Source organism: Ochotona princeps, chromosome 8 (genome assembly GCF_030435755.1).
Source record: "Ochotona princeps isolate mOchPri1 chromosome 8, mOchPri1.hap1, whole genome shotgun sequence".
Classification (NCBI taxonomy): domain Eukaryota; kingdom Metazoa; phylum Chordata; class Mammalia; order Lagomorpha; family Ochotonidae; genus Ochotona; species Ochotona princeps.
The window spans coordinates 78557712-78567219 of record NC_080839.1 but is presented as its reverse complement, the minus strand read 5'-3'; positions in this window follow the sequence as shown (position 1 = coordinate 78567219).

Here is a 9508-nt window from a genome sequence, read left to right as displayed (position 1 = left end):
ATTAAATCCCTGGGTTTTTTTTTTTTTTTTTTTGCTGTTGGTTGTTTTTATTTTAGAACAAAAATATAGCAAACAGGCAGATAAATAAGATAAATAAACAAATAAGAACGTAGAGTCAGTGAGGACAGAGCTGGGTGTGTCTTGATTTGATCTGCAGCCCCCAGTTCCTTGTGCAGACAGTTGGACAGGGCTTCGGCGATGGGAGGGGCCTGCTCTCCAGGGTTCTGTGCACAAGAATATCCAGCACTGAGCAGTGCCTCTTAGGCCCCTGATGCCTTCCCCCCATGGATGCAAGATTCTGCCATTCACAAGACTGACATTTGCAGCAGGTGCTTAGTCCAGCCACTGTGATGCTGGGTAAGACACCTTTAGGCATCAGCTCTGCCTGCAGCACCTGCATCCCATGTGGGTGCTGGTTTCAGTCCTGTCTCCTCCACTTCTGTCCCATCTCCCTGCTCATGGGCCTGGGAAAGCAGCAGGAATGGCCTGTACCCATGTTAACAATGATTGTTGTGGTCTGTCTGGCACCTTAATTTTCTCTCTTCCTGATCTGTGAGTTTATGACGAAGCGCATTCTTATAGAAGGTGTTGTTATCGCCTAACTTCTTGGAGGTGAAGGTGAGCCTTTGTCTAGGGCTTGCAAAGGGCAAGGTAGGATTCAGCACACGGCAGTTTCATCACACTCCAAGCTGTTCCTAATGCCCTGCTGTCCCTCCGGATCTGTTCTTCTTGGCCTGCTGGAGTGTCTCATCAGTGCATCTGAAAGCCTCAGCCTTGCACTGCTGACGGAGGGCTGGATATTGCCCTGACTGCCTTGGGCAGAGCACTGTGTGCTGAACCCCAAGGAGTTGCAGGACACAGGGAACCCCAGCTAATGTTTAGGAAACACACTGCTCACTATCAGAAAACTGCTTTTTCAAAGGAAGTTTTAAACGCCATTTTTTTTTCAGTTTGCTAAGTTGAGGATTTAGCTCTAAGGAGGGATGAAGAGTTGTTTCTCAGGGACTGCTACCATTTCCGTTTCCAGCCAAGGACAGAGCGGCGACGCCAGTTCCTCTAACTGCTGTCCACACTGTGGGTCCGTCACAGTCAGGCATCTTGTGCAGCGTGTTTCCCTTGGTCAGCAGTCCATGCAGTTCGGGACTCCTGCTCTGGTCTCTGAGCAGGACAGACAGGAATTCCCACGTGCCGTCTCCTACAGACATGCTTGTGCTCCAGCAGCACCTGCAGGCTCTTCACATTCCTGAAGTCCACGCATCTCAAACAAGAAGGGCAAGAAGAGCCAGGCAGAGCTAAGAAGCTGGGGCTGTTTCCACTTGAATCACACTCCAGGGCAGAGAGCATGATGTGGAGGTGGGGCTGGGCTTAGGGCTGGGGCTGGAGGCAGCAGGAGAAGGTCCCTGACTGAACTCTAGGTTGTGTTTGTTCCTGGAGCCTGCCTCAGCTTCTGGCCTTAGTCTTCACTAACAGTTCCAGATTAGCCAGCCACGGGCATTGGGCGCGGGCTGCTCTGAAACCATGTGGCTTTACATTGTTGCAAACACAGACAGGAACTCCTGTTTCCACACTGACTCCGGTGCCTGAATTTCCTGGAAATTTGGTGAGTATCTGTCCTGAAAACTACCAGAAAGATGTGGGAAATCGATGCAGCACAAGCCTATCTGGATAGGATCCAGCAACAGAAAGAGAGCATCAGGTAAACACAGAGCAAATCTGAATAAAGTGTGGGCCTTAATTATCGATAATGAATCCATATTGCTTCATTAACTGGGACAAACGTGCCATATTGATGCTAGCACGTAACAGCAAAAATAGGATGTGAGGTGTGTGTGTTGGAAATGGGCTTGTACTGTACTCAAAGTTTTTCTATAAATCAAATATTCTTTTAGGAAAAATATCTTAAAAGCAGAAAATATGAAAATGTATAGTATCAAAAGGAAAATGCAACTTGGTTGTCTATAAAAATATACATACACACACACACATATATGTGTATATATATAGGTCAAGTTCACATGCTTCATGAGAGTGACATTCTTGGGTCGGTCCACAAACCCTACTGACCACTGGAGAACTTGAACTATCTGCTTCAAGATCTGGCTCTCAGAAGGATGGGAAGGGCAAGGGAGAGGATGTATCTCCTGGAATACTGAAGGGCAGGGCATATCCACCCACTTAACACTACCAACCACTTTATTTATGACCCTGCAGCCCGCAGCCTGCCACGTACATAGCCGTGTAAGTTCCAGGTCACAGTTGGCCATCTGGATCACCAGGGTCACCATTTTCCAGATGCTTCCTTTTCCCACTGCTTTCCACAAAGTTGAAGGAGAAACCCATGCAGTAAGTGACCAATACACTCCAGTCTTCCTTTCCTGCTAATCTCATAGGATTTATTTATTTGAAAGTGTTTGCAGAGACAGAAAGAGAGAGAGAGAAAGAGAGAATGAAAGAGAGAGAGAGAGAGCATCCCATCTCACAATGGCCAGGACTAGGCAAAGCAAAACCCAGGAGCCTTAACTCCATCTGGGTCTCCCGTGTGGCTGGCAGCGATCCAAGCACTCAGGCCATTTTCCCTCTGCCTTCCCAGGCATATTATTAGGGAGCCTGATTAGAAGTGGAACAGGTGGAAATTAAATCAGCATCCACATGGGATGTCAATCTCTCAGATAGCTGCTTATCTTGCTACACCACCATGACAGTTCCTGTTCTTTGAATTTTGAAGAAGACAACATCAGGTTAACATTCAAAGAGGAGGAAAGGATATTTGGGCAGGTAAATAGGTTTTTAGGAAAAACTGGATTTTATGGGTAGAAGTCCCAAACCACTGTGTTGAGATTGATGCCTCCTCACTCTGCACCCATAGGTCCCAGAGAGCTCGGGCGTTCCAGCTCCTTGGCAGGGATGAGGGCACCCCAGCAGCGATGGTCAACACAGGAAACAGGGACACTGCCCAACCCCACGATACCACTGTGAAATGTGAGCTCACTATTGCCCTCACACACTGTGGGAGACACATTGGGCCATCTTTCCAGTCCGCTTTCCCAGCATCTCTCCCCGAGTCAGAGTGGAGCACACACATAATCACACATAGAGGGATCCATGAACACATGTAAATTTAGACCTTACATGAACACAGAACACACACATGATCATACATGAATATAGAACATCCATGGACACACGTGGATATGGACCATGCATGATCATAGAGTATACACAAACATGAATACAGAACTGTGTGGGTATACACAAATGATGAGCATACATAAACACAAATAAACATAGACCATGTATTGCTATGGATGACAGAAGCACACGTGCGACCATACATGAACAGAGAACACCCAGGAATACAAAAGAACAGAGAGCAAAGATGAGCATGCATGAATAGATAACGCAGAGAAACGTGCATGAGCAGATAACATGTGTGGATACCCATAAATGGAGAACGTGCATGAACTCACACAAAGAACATTCCTGAACACACATGAACAGAGAACACACTTAAAGAATGAAAGCTCTAAGCCTGGCCCGACAGTGTTTAGAAGGAAGCGTAGGGGAGCCAGTTGAGACGAGACAAGGTCATAAGTATGGGGTGTCAGAATGGGATTGGATCCTGACAAGCAGGAAGAGAGACCAGAGATCCTGCCGACACTGAGTGAGGGTCCAGGGGGAACGTGGCCTGTGACAGCCAGGAAAAACTCTGAGGGCACGCCGAGCCTGGCAGCCCCAGGCCTCGCAGTTCCAGTGTCCAGTATGCAAAGAGCCAGGTGCCTGTCCCCGAGGCCCCTGCTGTTCGCCTTCCCTGGCCCTGCAGAAGCCTTAGGTGCTAAGGTCTGTGCTATAACTATGATGAGAAAAGCAAACACAGAACGTTCTTCCTGTAGAAAATCACCTGAGGTTCATGGGCATCCCACAGAGGGAACATCTGCAGGAAACCAAGCTCTTCGCCATGGCCTGACCTGGTCGCTGGGCTGCGGCTGGTGCTGACAGGAGCGGCTTCACAGGTGGGGCAGGCAGAGGCTGAGCTGGACTCACTCCACTTTGCCCAGCATGGAAGCCACTGGGCTGCTGGTGCTCCCCCTCCCGCTCTCCCTCCTCCCTTCCCTCCCCCAACCCTGCTTGTGTCTCATCTCTCAGCACCTCTGCAGAAGATGTCCATCTCCAAGTGCAACTTTCTTCTTCTTAAAAAAAAAAAATATTTTCTTATTGGAAAGTCAAATGTACAGAGAGAAGGAGAGACAGTGGAGAAAGAAGATCTTCCATCCTCTGGTTCACTCCCCAAGTGGTCACAAAGGCCAGAGCTGAGCCAAGCCAGAAGCCAGGAGCCAGGAGCTTCTTCTGGGTCTCCCATGCAGGTGCAGGGTCCCAAGGCTTTGGGCTGTCTCTGCTACTTTCCCAGGCCACAAGCAGGGAGATGGAAGGGAAGTGGAGCAGCTGGGTTATGAACTGGTGTCCCTATGGGATCTCAGCACATGCAAGGAGAAGACTTAAGCCAATAGGCAACTGTGCCAGAGCTGCTCTAGGTAGCTGGGCGTTGTCTCCCCCTGCTGGGAGGTTCCAGGGCAGATCCAGGGATTCTTGACCCTTGTCCATGGCACTCTGGTTTCCCCAACCCTTCACTGCAGAGAGGAAGCTCTCACACCACCAGGCTTTGTACATGAGCTGTATCAGAGGAGCCACTAGAAGCGAGAAACATGGCAGTCCTGCCTTTTCTTAAAAGGACATCTGTACTTGTGACCTAATAGAAGAAAGCTGAAAAACACTTGCTTGAAATGCTCCATCTTTTCTTCTGCAAAAATATCACTTGGTTTATATGCCAAGAAACATGGAGATTGTGAGGACGAGGTAGATCACCAACACTGTGTAGATGCTTGTGTAAGTAGAAACGCAAGTGGTAGGCGTGGCAGCCACAGGAAGGCACAGGGCAGCCGGAGCATTTGCTGTGTCTCAGCGAGGCAGCGTGAGCTCCGGGCGTCTCCGGACTGTGCTGGCCCCTGAGCCACCTGAGGGCTTGTCCGCTGGGGAAGGCACGGAGAGCCCTCTGCTCTATCTTCACCGACATCTCAGGGTACTTTTAAATGGTATCATGGTTAGCTCACAGTTCAAAATAAAAAAGCTAAAAAACAGTGTTCCTGCTGGAAATACCACAATCTAAAGTGTTTTTTTTTTTTTTTTAATGTAAGGACTGGAAATAGATGACCACGGTGGGTGAGGTTTTGTCAGATGCCACAACCATGGCTTTCTCCCATTTTAAAAGTGCACTTTAACGATCAATGCTATGGTTTTCCACTGAATGTAAGCACTTTTTCCGTGCAAGTTACTTAGTTTCAAAGAAAAGGCAGTTTAACAATTTCCCTTTAAAAATAAAGTCTGCTTGGAATAGCATCTTCCTCAATATTAATGCAGTCTAAAAAATTTTATAAAAACTGTTTCCCAGGAAGATGCAGCTTCCCAGCCACGGTCTGTAGCCATCTTTGCTGTGCTGTGACATTTTGCAGCATGGCAGACAGCTGACTGCCGTCTCTGGGAGTGTCTCAGCAGCTGCAAGCCTCGTTCCTGAGATCCAACCACTGCTCACAAACAGGAAACCACAGGCTTGGATCTGATGAAGACTCTGTGCCACTCGCTGTGCTAGTGATTCCCTAAGCGTGACTTGGGTGGTGACAGCGGTCAAAATGAATGTCTGCAACACATCACCTTTTAAACTATTAGAATTCATTTCTATTTTGCCACAGTAAACAGTTTCCTTTTGTGCATTTGCTACACGTCTGTCTAGGATGCACCTCAGCCTTCAATGGCGAAGTCGCTGGCTATTTGTCTTCCAAATCTCTGTAGTAACACTGCGTCCTAACTATGCTCCTGCACTTGGTAAAAACGGGTTACCAAACAAAGGCAAGTAACCCGTCAAGTCCATTTTCAATGAGAAAATGAGCATTCCTGACAAGGCCAGCCCTGTTTGAACACAGGTAAATCCGGAGCCGATTGACAGAGAGCCTCACTTGCTGGCTCTTCCTTATGTTGACTGTCCTGTTCTAAGTAGTTAATAAAACAACAAGGGGGTGCATTGGAATGCGCACCCTAAATCAGCATCACTTTCTTCTGCAAGTCCAAGCCCTGTGCTGCCCATTTCCTTGGAACCTCAGGATACATTTACCATATGTATTATAAGATAATTGCCAAGATTCAATAACACACCACACTGTCTCATCCCAGTACTCTTCTCAATGTCCAGCCCGACTGGACACATGTTAGTCCTGGAACAGCTCTAGGATGTGAGTCATGATTTAGCTTCCATGAACAGGCGAAGACAGTGAGAGTTGAGCGGTTTATCCAGAGTTCGCATGACTAGTGAATCAGTGAATTTGGAGCGCTAGCAATCACAGTCTCCCGGCATGTCTTATTCCTTTAATGCCCACATGGTTCTGTAAACACATACAACTGTCTTAGCATCATCCCCAGTATCTCTTCAATTTGACCCTGGAATACTTGCCAGACCTCCTCTCCTATGACCTAGCCAACATCCAAACGAAGCCCACACTCCCCAGACACACCCCCTGAAATTGTCTACCTGGCTTTCCCTTTCAATGAAGCCTCCTTCTCTTTTCTACACTTTCACCCTTGGGGCTCTCACATCATCCTTTCCACCCTCATCAAAATTTCCTAATGCCAAAAATCACCCAGAAATAGGACTGCCAACTCCTGAAAGAGCTGGGTCAAAACTGGAGCTGCAAGGACTCAAACCAGCACCCACATAGGATGCCAGCACTGCAAGAGGAAGCTTAGCTTGTGAGTCAACATTTTTAAGACAGAAATGAAATTACTGAAACTAGGTGGAGACGTGGGGTGAGGGATGTAGGACTATGGGTTTTGGAACTCGCTGCAGGCTGAGGAGGCACCCTTTTGCTAACATGTGATAGCGTGAGCAAGCACACCTGTTGTGTAACTGTTAGAGACTCAAAGGTGTTCAGTGCATAATCACATCTGCACATGTGTGTCCTAGCATGTGACTAAGTCAGGGTCTTCCTGCATTTGCTCCCCACACGCTCAGCCCAGCACGGTCACTCAGTTTGCAAGTAAGTGTTTGCCCTCTCCACACATCATGCTGAGTGCCCCTCTGCAGCCTCCTCTGAGCAGAGCAGAACAATGTGGCTCTATACATGCGTAAGCTGGATGCTGGTCCTTCTAAGGACATCGCATCAAAGCTACCCACAAATACCTGGAAACCGCGTGTTCTTCTGGCAACGGGCACTTCAAGGCAATTCGGAGAGATGGTTGGGGGTTTTCTTAAATATGCCTGTTTTGTGATCCTCTAATTCTGCCCACCACCACCCTACCCGTACTTTGCATGGCCATTGATGAACTATCACAATCACAAAGGCATCTTTAGAAAAAATTAACAAAGGCATCTTTAGAATCTGATCCGGCTACATCTGCTAAAGACCCAGCATCTGCAAAGCACCGAGCCAGCTATGCCAGCATCAACACTGAAGGAAGTTAGGAGGGATGAAAGAAGAATAAAAAGAAGATTTTACATGAATTAACACTGATTTGTTGCATCCAGTCCTGGTGCCACAGTCTGCAAAGCATATCCCTCCATGTGCTTTTGAAACACGTTATGTGAATCAGAATAAAAATCACAGAATTGCTTTATTTGATTTTGCAAATGGCTGCTTTTTACTGGGGAAATATTTACCTTGCTGGATGCTCCACACCAAATACGCACACACTCACTGCTCTAGGATAATCCTGGCAACATTAAGGTCAGTCAAGAAGAAAGTGTTAAGTCGGAATAGCCCCCATCTGAGTGGGAGAAGCCTCCTTGTCTAAAATGGAGACAGATGCCCCAACTTACTAAATGCAAGAATCAAACACACTTTATTTTTAAAGGAGAAATATTCAGCCTTCTGGTGGCCTGCTTATTCTCACCACTGAAGAAGGAAGTGCTGTTCCTGGGCTCCGGCACGACCGGCAGGCGTCTGGGAACTGGGAGCCCAGGAGCAGGTGCTGCTTCTTCAAGGACTAGGAGTGTGCCGGGGCACCGGGAGCAGCAAAGCTTCCTCATGGCTTTCTCATCTGGAGCCCGCTCGCTGCCCGCAGATTCCCGTCCAAAACCCATCCCCTCACAGCCCATCTCCCCCCCGCTGGCAGCTGTCACCCTCCAGATTTTCACAGATGAGCTCAGTGACTGGGCCACCAGCGCAAGTTGGAGGAGCTGATTGCCACCAAGGAGGGCAGGGAGATGACAGGTTTCTTTGGTGGATGCTTTGTGCTTTGCTTTCCCAGAGCCAGGCGACTCACTCGGTGGACGTCACAGGCAATCTGGCCTGCACACAGACGATGCAGATGGCTGCTGGGAGTCGAGAGGGATCAGCCATCAGCGTGTTCTGTCCAGCTCTTTGATTGCAGGCATCCTCCTCCTGCTGCCCGGGGGCTGCGTGCTCTCAGCAGAAGGCCTGTGTGCTTTGAATGTGCGGGGTATTTGGGAATTCAGGCAAACATCTACACCACTGTTCATTTCTTAATCTCATGTGCTTTCTGGATGCGCTCTGTAAAGACAGAGAAATACAAAACGTTTTCAAACATGCATGGGAAGAATGAAAAAGTAGAAATTTATTGTGATGTCAAACTTTGGAAATCAATGCCAAGCATCCACGGATGTTTTAAAAATTTGTACTAATATATTTATTTGCTATATATTTGAAAGCGCAAGACAGAGGCAGATATCATAGGCTGGTTTACTCCCCAAATGCCCAGGGTAGCCAGGGTTGATCTAAGTTCAAAGCGGGAGCCTGCACCTCCGCCCAGATCTCCCACATTGCTGGCCGAGATCTAAGCACTCAAGCCATGCTCTGCTGAGGGTGCGCACTAGCCACACGGAGAGTAAAACGAGCCACTCCGACACTGGATGGAGGCTTCCCAAGCAATGATCAACAATAGTACAGATACCCACAGCTTCCAAGTATTTTCTGAACACTGCTTGTGTGCACGAATCTCAGAAATGTTCACACCAAAGTGAGCTGCATCCAAGCACCTTGAAGTTACCTGATACTGTCCCATGTTGCCATCCACCTTGAGCATACTGGCCATGCAGCCTGTAGCATGTAACAGGTCCTTACTGTGGGACCAGCTCTAGTTCCGCCTCGAATCTAACAGGTCCGTTTTTAAGGGACCAGCTCCTACTGTAGGACCAGCTCTAGCCCAAGCATTATGCAGAGACTTACGCTTCTCAATACTCTTCTCTAGATTTCATTCTTTTCCAAACCTAGTCTCCACTTTCTCTGGTTTTGACAGAAAACAATCACTTGAATTAAATCAGATCCAATTCAGTTCTCTGGGTTTTAAAAGAATATCTACAAAATGACAGAAGCTGACAGGGCCTGACCTAACCCAAGGATGTCAGGTCAGAATAGTTTGCATGGTCTTGTTTCCCTGAGTTTCTCCCCCCGCTCCATTTATTTGTTCCAAGATCATGGCAAGGGCACCTGGTTGGCAGCACACACAC